Source organism: Erpetoichthys calabaricus, chromosome 16 (assembly GCF_900747795.2).
Source record: "Erpetoichthys calabaricus chromosome 16, fErpCal1.3, whole genome shotgun sequence".
NCBI classification, from domain to species: Eukaryota; Metazoa; Chordata; class Cladistia; order Polypteriformes; family Polypteridae; genus Erpetoichthys; species Erpetoichthys calabaricus.
In genome coordinates, this window is record NC_041409.2 from 31,330,152 (window position 1) to 31,343,830 (window position 13,679).

Below are 13,679 nucleotides of genomic sequence, written 5' to 3' on the forward strand. Positions count from 1 at the left end.
GTGGCAGCTCCATACTAATGTCTATGGCTTTGGAATGGAATGTCCAACATATTCATATGATGGTCAGGTGTCCACAAACATTTGGCCAAATAATGTAACAAAGGAGTGACTCCAATGGGAATGTGTAGTCTTCTAATAGGCGGAGAGAGCCATTGTCCTTCTTTTGTGTTTCTCAAAGGAACATGAAGCTGACTATTGAAGCTGGAGGATAACAGAAGCACAGCCTGAGACATGAAGAGCTCTACACCATTACACGCTTCGTGTCCCAGTTACTCTTGATTAATTCGAACAGCCATGACATGGTAAGTTGTGACTTTGGTTTTAAAAACTCAAAACTAATGACTTTCATTTTGCTAATTGCACATAGAATTAATGTTTTAAACATCACTATTTATTCTTAAAAATGGCTCCATTCTTTTTTCTTCCTTTTGGAGATGTAGCCAGGTAATATGGACAAATGCCATGTTATGAATACAATCTGTTATTTATTATTCCAAACGAGACAGTCTTTTACAGTTTGCAGGAAAATGTTACTTTATCCATCCATCATTTTCCCAACTTCTATACTATACCACATTACAGGAAGCCAGTACGTCTTCTACCAAGATTAAGCACAAAGCAGAAACCAGTCATGGCTAGGATTTCAGTTCTACTCTCACTCACGTTAGGCTGATTCAGAGTCAGCAATTCATAGCCTATACAGTATGTCCTTCAAATGCAGGAGAAAATCTGTGTGACTACAGGTACAAACACTACATTAATGCTTCTGTAGCTGAGGCACAGCAGTGTTGAAGGACATGAGCACAGTGGTGGCTGCAGTTCCTCGATCCCCTGTCCTCTTCCCAGAATAAGCAGTGATAAGCAATGTGTTTAGTATCCCATATGCAAATAAAATATGGTCAATGATCATTGTTATTAATTTCATAAAAATCTATAATAAACATTGATGTGCTGATATAGCATCATGACACGGAGGGTGGCTGCAACGTCACACAAGCTGTGCATATTCACTCTCACTCTCTGCAGTCAGCTCTTTTATTTTTTTTTGTTACGATTCTCAGCCACTCCCCAGTATTCAAGATGTTTCACATCACACAACAATTTCTGCCTATCAGCTAAACTGTATTGCTAACTGTAAGAGCTGGATGATGGGTTAGATGACAGGTAGAGAGCCGTGGTCCTCTGTAGCATGAGTTGTTGCAAACATGCGTAAAGGTTCCACTTTCCACCACTATGGAAATTTGTCCAACTTTATTAACGCAGGAGTAAGTAAGGCAAAACTTTTACCCCCACTCATGGCCAACTCTTTCATTTGATCTTTCATTTTATTAAATAATATATACAGTATATATGTGCAGCAGAGGCGGGTAGTGTATGTTCTGAGAATCTGACAAAATCAGAAATTCTGGACACACATTTTTGTTATGCTTGTGAATAACGTTATAGTTTTACTCAACTTTCCACTGAAATTAAAAACACAAATAAACGTGGGCACTGGTTTCAGCCTGGGGTGGACGTGTGACAAACCCTGTCCTGTGAAGTGCTCTTTCTCCCCTTTAGAACCACTACTACCCAAGCAAAATGTCTGTGCACATCGCTGACAGTATCAACACTTTATTGTTTCACAATTCTTTGGCAGATCGGCAGCCTGCATCTGCAACAAACCATTTACTTTGAGAGGCTGCTACATAGAAAGTCTTTTAGATGAAGTTCAAATATATCTGAAAACAGAAATGATATCAGGCTATAATAAATGAGAAAGGGGAACTCATGACTCTTCTATTAGGCAGGGAAATGGTGGGGTCAGGAGGTAGGTACAAAGGTTAATAGGGGGTCTGAGGAATTGCTTTATAAATGTATGAGAGCAGGCTGATCAGTATTTCTAAGTTCTAAACAAAGCATGATATCGAAAGATAAAGAAAATGCTCTCTACATTTCTATTGTTTTTGCATGACGTTCATGTAACATCCTCTACATACTCTCAGTTTTCTTTGTGTCATAATGGTGCAGTCTATGCATGGTGCTGCTTAAATCCTATTAAGTGAACACAGCCACAGTCACAGTGTATCTCAGCAACGTTAAGGTGGGCTGGATGTCATCCTTCATGGGCAATTGCTTCATACTGGTGAATATGTGTTTGGAATGTAGGAGGACACCATGAAGATCATACAAAGTCCACACCAAAAGCATCCAAACTGTGAGGCCACAAACTGGTGTGAACTACGGTATTAGCAGCACGTTTGAAAAAATGAAAGTCTTGATTTAAATCTAGTATTCATCTGGCCGATCTCTGCAGCCTGTACCTTAGATTGCTTTTTCTCATACAGATGAGTCTTGAATGAATAACAGATACAGCTTGCGATTTTCCAGGAGAAGTACACTGACGGAAGAATCCTGTAGCCTGCTGCCGGACAGTGGGTTTCAGGCTTCTGGTTAATTAAGTTAAGAAATGGAAAAGAAGTAGAAGAGCAAAATTCTGAGAGCCTAGTTTAAAGCACAGCGTCCCAGCCAAGCAGGTTTCATGTTTAATCATTGTATGCATTACTTGCCTAAGTCTCCTCAGTTTAGCTCCACACTTTGGTGGGAGTGAAATCCCTTCAGCAGCATTTCGCTGTCATCCCGAGGTAAGGGAATTCGTGTGAGCCTGTCATCCCACATGGCCCACTGGCACTACATTGGACTTTTCCTTGGGTCAGAGTAATTGCTCTCGCTCCGAGCAGCTAAGCAGACCCCATGAATTAAAAAGCAGCTGAGGAGACCTTCCCCCTCCATCACGGCTGTCACAAACGCTTCTTGTCGTCAGGCATTGTGTGGCTCCCCAGAGCTTGTTGCTAGGCAACCCATCTCAATTAATATGCGAGGCAGAAAGAGCAGGGAATGCCTGGGCTCCTAGAGCGGGACAGCGGCGTGGTACGACTAACTAACGGAATGGGTTCATTCAATGTGGCATCCGGGAGACATTTAGCACTTCGCTCCTAAACTAATGCCGCTGCTCGCAGACGGACGGAAAAGTGTACCAGCGGAGGAAATAAGGCTTCAAGTTCTCCAGCCAACAATACCACAGATTGCCTCTGTGTGCTGATTTCTAGATTTCTTTGTGTTGTTTATTTATTTATTTATTTATTTATCTATCTATCGAAGAAGCTCGTTACTCCCTTGGAGAACACGTTATCTCCAGGTGCTCCACACAAAGCTGCAGTACTGACGTCGGGATCTAAAGAAACAGGCAGCTTCTGTGCTGATGAGCTTTGACAGGCTGGCCAGCTCTTGATCTTCAATGAAAGCGCAATAGTTAGGAAACTGCAACCTCAACCTGGCTTCCCGAAAGAGCGGTGCTCTCCTCAGCTCGAAGCACCTGAAACAGTCCAAGCCGACATGCGAGGGGCTACACAAGCAGTGAGAGTGAAGTGTTCTTCCGAGAGATCGAAGCTTCTACTTCCAAGTTGAAACTCTCCCAAAAACAGAGAGAGGGATAACAACTGCCAAACAGAAGAAAAGGAAGCAAAGCACAGAGGTGGGCAGGGTGAGTGTGCGCGCGCGCGCGCGCGTGTGCGTGTATGTGATAATACGTCGGTATCACACTTCACCACGTTCGGAGAGCTTTCACACTCACATGTCATTATGAGATTTCGCTCCGTTTTTTCTTTCAGAATGAACGCTGCCAGCTTCGTGGTTGTTTCTGCGAGACGTGGACGTGGTGTGCATTCGGCCCCGCTTGGAGTCCGTGCTCTGCCTCTGCTCTAGTCCCGATGCTCGGCGCGGTAAGAACTTCTCACCTGCTCACTTTATCAGCAATGGCCAAAGGAATGCAGTATTTAAGAAAGTAGTTTGCAATGTTTGGCAGAGGATGCTCTTCTTTTAAAGAGCCGGGTCTTTTCATTAGAGATGCTGATGCGCCCACCGGCTCGACTAAGCTGTTTGTCAGTTTTCAAGAAGAGTTCTGCGAGAGCAGCTCCTCCTTACCGTACACCTCAGCGACATTCGCTCTTTTTTTAAATGGGTTTTACTTTTTGGATGTGGTGACATGCTGAGTTAGGTGGAGGTAAATGAAAGGCTTATTAGACGTATGACATAAATGAATCCCGGACCTAAAATTGTGAATATCTGAAGCTTTTACCTTCATGAAGAATAGTGCGACGTGACCAGGCGGGGAGCAAAGAAAAGGTAAAATCTAAGCAGTCTGAGTCCACATTTGAATTAGCACACCTTGTGTGAACGCAGTTAAAATTTGTTTGTTTTTTTCACATATACGTAAAAGACGAAAAGAAAACGGCAAAACACGTAAATATCTTAGATTGGTGGATTTGCATGAAAAGTATCATTTTAAAAAAGTAAAATGTGCAAACAATGAACTGGTGTGTACTTTGGTCGCAGATTTCTCAAGACAGTATTAATAATTTAACTTATTAAAACGTTGGAAGGTTTTAAAAACATGATTTCTCTCATTGGCTGGTGTAAATAAGAAAAATATTAACACTGGACACAAGTTTCTTAAACTTAACACATTTCGTCCTATTAAGGAATTCTGATTACAGTTAATCCATATTTTTAACTAAACTATGAATGTTTTGTGCACTAAGTGGACCTCTCTATGTATGACCCTGAACTGGACTAAACAGCTCCGATAATGGCTGGCTGGCTGCTTTATGGTGCAGTAACGCCAGCTGATATGTTTGGACATCCAGAGACAAACTGACTTTTTTTAAAAAAAAAATTAAATATATAAATCATACAAACTGTTTAGGTTTTGTGAAAGCTACGGCTAATTGTCTTGTATTCCACAAGCACAGCACAACACATTTTAAACGTTATAACTTTTTAATTTTTTATTTCTGCTTCTTTTTCTTTCATGTTTCTTTTGGCATATAGTTGGCATAGTAAGTTATACCTTCTTCTTCTTTAATATAATTAATGTGCTCCTTTTCCTTTATGCAAAAAATGGACAATTCTATATTTTTTAAATCGTTTTGTTTAAAGAATTTGTAGCTCGTCTTGTGCGTCTAGCTTAACTATCAATATTCAATGAACTCTTAATAGTTAAAGGTATATTTTTTGAAATTGGAATCCCGCTCTTCACTTCAAGTGTTAATTGAACGCTGTACGCGACCGAAGGAGCGCCGCGATACTCAACTATCATATGCCTTCCACTTTATATGCAAGAGACGCCACTGATCCACTGCAGCTCCAGGCACAAGGTTTAAAATGCAGATGTGCACCTATAGGTTTTTCTTTTTTTTTTCCTCATTAAAACTTTTTGATAGCTATCAACGCATAGTTGAAGAAATGAAAATGGCAAATTAAAGCAGCAATGGTTTCATATTTTCCCCAAAGACATACAATATGCAGATTAACTACTGAAGCAAAGAAAAGTCACCTTCCTACTTTGTAACATCTGTTCTACGAGGCAACTTAAATCTTCAGCATCCTGCCAATAGTAACATAATAGTAACCATTACTAGTAAGTATTTCTGTAATTGTTGAAATAGTGTAAAGCAGCATATTAAGAATTAGATGAATTCATATAAGTTATATTTTCAAAAATGTTATAATTTGTGAAACAAAGATGACATATTTAATGACTTTATTATTATAGAATCCAATGATAATTGCCGTGCATGGCTCCTCTTCTCTGATAAGATCAAACAGCTTCCAGAATGTACAGTGGAGATTTTTGTGAATGTGTCTTAATATTTAAAAAGTCTACAGCTAATTTTATATTAATATGAAAACTATATATTCTCCCACACCAGCTTAATGTGTACAGCTTGATTTGAAATATGAATACACAGAATATATATTTGAGATGCACAGTGGTCAGCAATGGTGGCTCACAGCTCCAGCTAGTCCTAGCCCAGCTGCAGTCTGTGTTATTTGCATGTTCTTCCTGTGCCTCTTTGGTGTTTTCCATGTATTTTGGTATTTCTTATGCATCTGAAAACTACATTTGCCAGGCATAAGTGAAAGTCAGAGTTTGCACGAGTGTGCCATGTGATGGAGCAGCTCCCATTGTACGTTTGGTACCTGATGCTTTCAGGATAGACTCCATGATCCTAATAACTTGTTACACAGTTTTAGGATGTATACAAGAAACATTTTATCAAGTGGTTAAACTTGGACAGGTGACATTTGTCTGTAGTTTTAAAAAGTTTACTGCACTCTGTCTACTTTTTGTGTTCTTGAACATCAGCAATAGTGTTATCATTTGGAATGCCCTGCTGTTCTATATCGACCCATAAACGGTGACCAAAAGCTCCAGGAAAGAGTTCAACTAAAGTTCAAGGACTTCTTAGCAAGAATTTTAATTTATCAGTCAATCTGTAGACCTGGCATGCTTGCATGATCTATCTGCTGACTGACTCTGACAGGGTCACCCTGACCGCTGCCTTTTCCCAACAAGGATTCATAGAGTCTTGGATATAAAGCTGAGTGTTTGTGTAACATATGTGCATGAGAGACAAATGTAAAAAATAATAAAATAACAATGCAATAAAAATCTGTTGTAAGTAGTTCTACATGAAGAGATGAAAGAGCCGCTCTCCTGAACAAAACAGTAAAGATGGTTGCAAATATAATGTCTTTAAAGTTCTTTACTATTTTTTTCAGCATATGAATAACATTTATTTATTTTTCCCTTTGCACATGCATGCTGATGCAGCCACTTGCAGACTCCATTGAACACAGTATATACTGTATTGTAGGCAGTATTTTATATTTTATACAATATACACATGTATTTTTATAGATAGATAGATAGATAGATAGATAGATAGATAGATAGATAGATAGATAGATAGATATGAAAGGCACTATATAATAGATCTATCTATCTATCTATCTATCTATCTATCTATCTATCTATCTATCTATCTATCTATCTATCTATCTATCTATCTATCTATCTATCTATCTATCTATCTATCTACCCTGGATGGGATGCACTCATTTAGTTTAGAGCTCCCAGTCAACCTGGCCTCTGTGTCAGTGCTAAGTCGATGTTCTCAAAGGGCCATATTGTTTCTTTAGCATTTGGCTGCTGAAACTTCCTTGACATGCTGATGACTTACAAAGATTAGACCTTAGTAAGAGACAAGCCCTGGAATCAAATCTTACCTTGCTGAGACTTCTTAACATTATTTTTCAAAAATATCTTTGTAATAAAGATTGGAACTAATATCTCTGACTCATATATTATTTTCTTTTTGTGTTTGAAGGCTTCCTGCTCCTCTTTTGCTTTGCCTGCCACCCTAGGGTTTCATCACAATGTGCCTCGCCTGACCGTGTTTTTTGAAAGAACTGTGGCTCCTAGTCAGTAAGTAATAAACAGCTAGAACTTTATCCTTTTGAATAGGGAATTTAGAATCACCAGTGCACCTAACCAGCATGTCTTTGGACTGTAGGAGGAAACCCATGCAGACACGGGGCAATGTATAATGACTCTAGATAATTAATCTTACAGAAATTCCTGTACAAAGCAAACATTTTATGTATACATTATAATTTTAAATACATATAAGGGAAATAGTTCGAGTTTGTCTTTTAAACACACATGTGGGTGCATTTTCAAGTGATTAAGACATGAGGAACAAAAATACATCAACCTCAATTCCTCCTTCTTTTTAGCTCTGTCTCCTAAAATCATTCATTCTAGAATAAAATGGCCCAGCAATTGATGTGTTTAATTTGATGTGTTTACTTCATTATTGTGGCTGGACAATGGCTGACTTCATTATTGTGTGAGGATTGGAGGTGTAATTACATAAATAAGTGACACAGTTGAGGGTCAGGACATGATCAAGTGGTCTAGAGACTGTAAGTAAAATCGCTAAAAATGTGGCTGCCCCTTCATCTTTACTGAGTCATTACTTACCTAATCTAGTTTAGGGGTTGCAGCCCATTTTAGGGGCATTAGGCTATTTCAGAACACATTTCTATGTGCCCCCACATTCCCTCATGCTGTTTATATACGGTTTACAGTCATCATTGGGGTGATGGGTGAACAAGTCACGGAAACATGGGGAGAACTCACAGACAGAGACTTCTGGGATTTTATTTTAGTCTCCTGGAGATATGACACAGTGTTGGATTTAACCCGTAGACCACTGCTCTACAAATGTCTTTGTTGCTCTTTTTTTTAAAGTGTATTGTATTCAAAAATATTTCCTATATTATGTAAGCACAATTTCTATTTTTAATTGTATATTATTTTATAATCGTGCTCTCAGAATGTTACTAAGAACCCAAAACCTTGATGATATGCCTTCTAAGAAACCAACAAGAGTACACATGACATTAGTCCATTGAGCATAGTATCTGCTGGCTTGGTTTTAGTCCATACAGAATACTGTGGTGGTAAAAATAATAATGATAATAATAATAAAAGTTGTTTTCTTGAATTTGAGAATATTAATTACTAAAGTTCAGGTTTCAATGTGAGCAACTAGATGGATATGGATTAACATAGTAAGCTAAAGTGCATCATTTTTTAATTTATTTCTGTGTAATTATTAACGTGTGTTTACTTTGTTGTGCACAAGAATGTGTGTGTATTTGTGATTGTTTGTGTACAGTATAATAGCTGCTAAGGTAGACAGATGGGCAGGCTGAAATGGTACTCTTCTGTATATTATAATAAAATCTCACCTTTCCAAAAGCAATGTTTTAAATTTGACAAAATGTATGCTTTACCATACTGATTATTTGACCTTTTGTGCTGATTTTGTTGATAAGTATGGCTGCCATTGGTTAAAAAAAATCAAAAAAGATATGTCACAAGAGCAATAATATACATGTTACAGTCTACACTGCTTTAAAAAACTGGAGACAGCTGTTTGTGGGGCATCACAAAATAATGAAGCACCAACAAATATTCTCCTAAGCTTTTTTACTGTCAAATGTAAGAAAAAGATTTATTGGATGTGTTTCAACACTCACTTGAAGGATAATAATCAAAAAAATAGCAATTGGATTACTCAAGTGTGATGTGGGTATGGCTGTTTATGCTACTGGGTCCAGGGATGAACTGGGTCTTGTCTTGCACCACTTGCTGCTGGGATAAGCTCCTGCCCCCATGAAGCTAAATTGGATTAAGCAGAACCTGTTCTTATGTTATCATTCAAAAGGCAATCTTTTGCATAACCTTTGCAGCATAATTTAGATAGATAGATAGATAGATAGATAGATAGATAGATAGATAGATAGATAGATAGATAGATAGATAGATAGATAGATAGATAGATAGATAGATAGATAGATAGATAGATAGATAGATGTACGACTGCAAGAATATCTTTTGACATGATAAATATGGCAAATGGCTGTTATTTAATTATTTTTGTTTTCTTCTGGTAACATTGTTGTCTGTGTAACTCCTAATGGTTGCCAATCTGTTGAACTTCATGGGTATTTAAAAGTTCATATGTGACTTTTTGGTAAAGCAAATCACATATTCTGCGCAAATTCGGTTTAAGTCAATGCCACTGATCCTTCCTTTTAAAAATGCAAAGTGGCTGCTTAAGCTAATATGCACAACACAAAGCCTTACTTTCCTTTTCACCAAAAATCACATTCCGAGCCAATCTGTGCGTGATACATCACAAAACATTTAAAAACAGGGAACATTAAATGGGAAATTAAATTTGTGAATTTCCCCTTGGGATTAATAAAGTATCTATCTATCTATCTATCTATCTATCTATCTATCTATCTATCTATCTATCTATCTATCTATCTATCTATCTATCTATCTATCTATCTATCTATCTATCGGCATACTTTTAGTTTACTAAAGCTTTCGAGCTTAAAGCACTGGAGCTTACACCCCTCAGTTGCTAATTCAGTCCCCCATCTATTCACTGTGTGAGCCTAAGCAGGTCACTTAACCTACCTGTGCTCCAAAAGTAAAAATACATCTGTAAACAGTTGTAATGTACAGTATGTTGCCTTGCATAGATTTGGCCTCCAAATATAAAATAACTAATGAATAATTTGTGTTATTTTTTTCTTATTTTGGTAATTTTTAAAGAAAAATCAAAAGTAAAATATATACAGTGGGGTATTTCTGAGCCTACCTGCTCATTTATCAAGGGCTTAATTAAAAACAGAAGAAACAAACCGGATTTGAAGAAACCAGCAGCTGCTGAAGGGCTAAATTGGAGAGCCCCTGCTCTAAATTGCTAGTTTTCATGAGTCATTATTAATATAGTTGGTTGACGTGTACGGGACCTTAGAAGGGTCAAAAAGAACTCATAAATTATTTTTAATTGATTTACTAGATCATAAGCCTCTTTTTAGATCTGAGTAAGGAATACTTAAATGAAATTGTTAATTAAAAGCAGTTTGATACTTCTCTGTTTTTTGACTTTGTATGAGTGATTTTCAGTTTTGACAGAAAAACACTTCAGTGACTGCACTGCTATTGAATTTGCAGTGAAGGAGTTTATAAATCTTTCTAGAATGTATTGTAACTGAAGTTGAGCTGAGTAAAGATGCATTTGTACTGCTTCATGATTAATACACAGAAATATCTAATTAACATAACATTTCAACTCCATTTAATCCAGTTCAGGGTTGTGGGAGCTGGAACCGAGTAGGACTCCAGTTTATTGTGGACCGTACTAGTGCACATAGCCATGGGTCAATTTGGCATCACCCATTAACCTAACCTGTATAACTTTAGGGATGTGAGTGGAAAATAGAAGCACCCAGAGAAAAACTTACACAGACAAAGGGAGAAAGTGCAAACTGTACTTGACCAATGCCTGGGCATCAGATTTGAACACAGAAAATTGGGTTTGTAAATCAGCAGGGCTACTTTCATTATCAATGTGACATTGTAGTTCTATTTTTTATCATTAGTATTACATGATGTAATAATTATATACAGTCAGTGGTCTGTACTTACCATTCATCTAATTGCCTAACTTGCTTATCTAGGGTCGTGGGGCAGCTGGGGCCTATGCGATCAATCACCGGGCACAAGGCAGTAACAACACCTGGACAGGACACCAGTGCATCGCAGGCTGAAGATGTACACTTAGACCCACATGTGAAGGGTGGGACTAAAGTCTTTTTCCTTTTCCCTTTCCTACTCATTTCTTTTGTTCACATTTACTTAAATGAATGTATTAGTGCACCATTTAATAAAATGTGGTGTTTCACTGAAAAATTTGGATCTTAAAATGGGGCACGTTAAAGATGAAGCACTCTGCACAATTGTGTGCAAAATATTCAGTACTGGGAAAAGAGCATAGTCTTACAGGGCAAGTGTTAATTGTTTGTAAGTATAATGGAGTACTTCCATTACACAAGAAAAGCATACAAACACACATTTACTGTAGCTTTCAAGGTCTTAGTCAGCAGGTGCAGCTTAACAGTATTGAGCACGCTCCTAACATTTATGAATGAACTCCTTGACCAGAGCTGTCTCCAGATATTCAAAGAGTAGTTTTGTGAGTGAGTAGCCCCTGTGATGGACTGGCACCCTGTCCAAGGCTGGCTTCTGAGATAAGCTCTGGCCCCACTGTGAACCTAAGCTGGGTTAAGCAGGTTGAGAACGTTTTGTTATGTTATGTTTAACATTACTAACTGTGATTTCTATAAATACAATAGAAGATAATGGTTTGGCAGTAAAAGAGTTGTAGGGTGTTGGAGAAAATGTTCTAATACTATTTTCTCAAAACCACTTTATTGTTACTAAAGTTAGAATAACCGGATTTAGATAATTAATGGCTGTTTACGTATTGCACTGGGGCACTGAGAAAATCAAATCCGTTTTTTTTGTTATTTATTGTTAATTGCAACAGCATCTGAAAAGAAAGTTCTGACTGGTCAATGCACCTGCATAATGTTTTACAACTGATGTCATCTGTGCCAGGAAATTTGCACATTTCAGTTGTGGCTTAAGAGCATCAAGTTGTATCTACAACACATGGAATATCCATTGTTTTTTGTTGGCTTTGTATGCTTTAAAATAAAATTATTGGTATCTAAACTACAATAGAAATAAATCAGAGCATTTGCAGAACAACAGTAATATAGTGCTGTCCTTATAAGCCTATATTATTATTAAACAAATTCATGTTAAGTTCACTTCATCATTGTGGTGGAGGGTATTAGAAAAAAAAGTTTTAAGGCTGGTTGCTTGACACCAACCTTCTTTAATCGGCGTTTAGGACATACAAGAGGGAAGTAAATGCATTCTAGCCCCAGGTGAGAGGGGTTATCTGCAGGTGTGACCTGTTTTTTAGAATTTGTGTTAAAGGAGTGAAGATTGCTGATGTAGAAATTTTAGATGTCGGTAATAAAGCTGATTTGGAGAAAGTAGGAACGTTCCACTGTTTATGTGACATTCTGAGCATAGACAGGGGTGTGGGCACAAAAGTGAAAGCCAGGGTGAAATATGCATGGAATACATTCTGGGAGGTTTATGCCATTCTTACTTCTAAATGAGACTTTCTGGCATTGGAAGGAAATGTCTTTAAAAGCTGCATGAGAAGGACTAGTATGCCCATTAAACAGAACATGAAGCAAATCTGGAAAAAACAGATAAGAATGATAAGTTGGATGTGCTCGATGTCATGGAGTGTGAGGAAGAAGACTGCTGACTTATGAGAATGACCTGGGGTGGAGGAGATAGGCACTGTGTTGAGGAAAAACAGACTAAGGTGGATATGTGAAATGAAAGGCAAAGGATAATTGTTTGAAGAAGAGATGAACCAGAGAGTGAATCTGAAGAAGTTGGAAGTGCTGTTAGATAATATGAAAGAATGGGTCTCACTCAGCCCAAAGGATACCCAGATGAGAGAAAAAGATTTTAGTGGGTTAACCAGATATCCTTGGTAAATTCTGAAAATAGCCATTAAATCAGTGATGATTTGTAATGTAATATGACATTATAGTTTGGTCCTGTGTAAGTCAGATGTGAATGTTAGTGTCTCTGTGGAGTATGCATATTCTTTCTGTATCCGCACAGCTTTTTCCCTGTTCAGCTATCATATTCAAAAGGTGTGTGTATTAGGTTAATTGGTCATTCTACATTGGCTCCGTGTTAGCTTGTGTTTGGGTAATCACATTTATGGATTGGCGCAGCAGTCACAGTTGTTTCCCAAAGCTGCCACAATAGACTGGTCTACTGCAAACCTAAGGTGGATTAAGCATGATTGAGAACCTTATGCTATATTATGTTCTACTCTATCTTTATATGTTACTTTATTGGTTTTAATCACCTTTCACCCTCTTTTTCCACCTTCTAGCTGACCTCATATTTAAATGGATTTATTTCTGTGTTTACCCTATCAGTGCAAACATCTCACTCCATACAGTCTGAGCAGTCCTAAACTGTCTGAACTGCTTCAGCAGAAGTGGGTTTACCTTTGATCTTTATAGCCTCCAGCCATTGCTGATAGGTTAATGTAACTTGAGTCATACATTTTCTGAGACCTGGTAATGTCCTTAAGAGATAAGCACCATACAGGTTCAGGAACTCATACCCCTCTTCTAAAATCAAGCTCAGGCCCTGCAATTAGAGGATATTTGTTGAATATGAGAACACTTGGCATCTGAGTGGTAGTCCTGTGTAACAAGCATAGTTTCCAGAGTGAGAATCAAATTTGTTTCCTTCTAGTTCATTTCACAATTGACCATATTGTTGACCTCAAACCCCTTCTTAAAATGTGTGGTAT

At 37.9% G+C, this 13,679-nt stretch overlaps 1 long non-coding RNA gene across 1 annotated transcript in view; it reads left to right on the forward strand.

Moving 5' to 3' along the window:
* Positions 1–2,578: 2,578 nt before the first annotated feature.
* The window catches only part of LOC127526063 (uncharacterized), a 74,037-nt gene continuing 62,936 nt past the window's right edge, over positions 2,579–13,679 (forward strand). The window contains exons 1-2 of the long non-coding RNA XR_007933683.1: positions 2,579–3,514; positions 3,651–3,761. This is a non-coding gene — a long non-coding RNA (uncharacterized LOC127526063). The remainder of the gene's footprint in view (positions 3,515–3,650; positions 3,762–13,679) is intronic.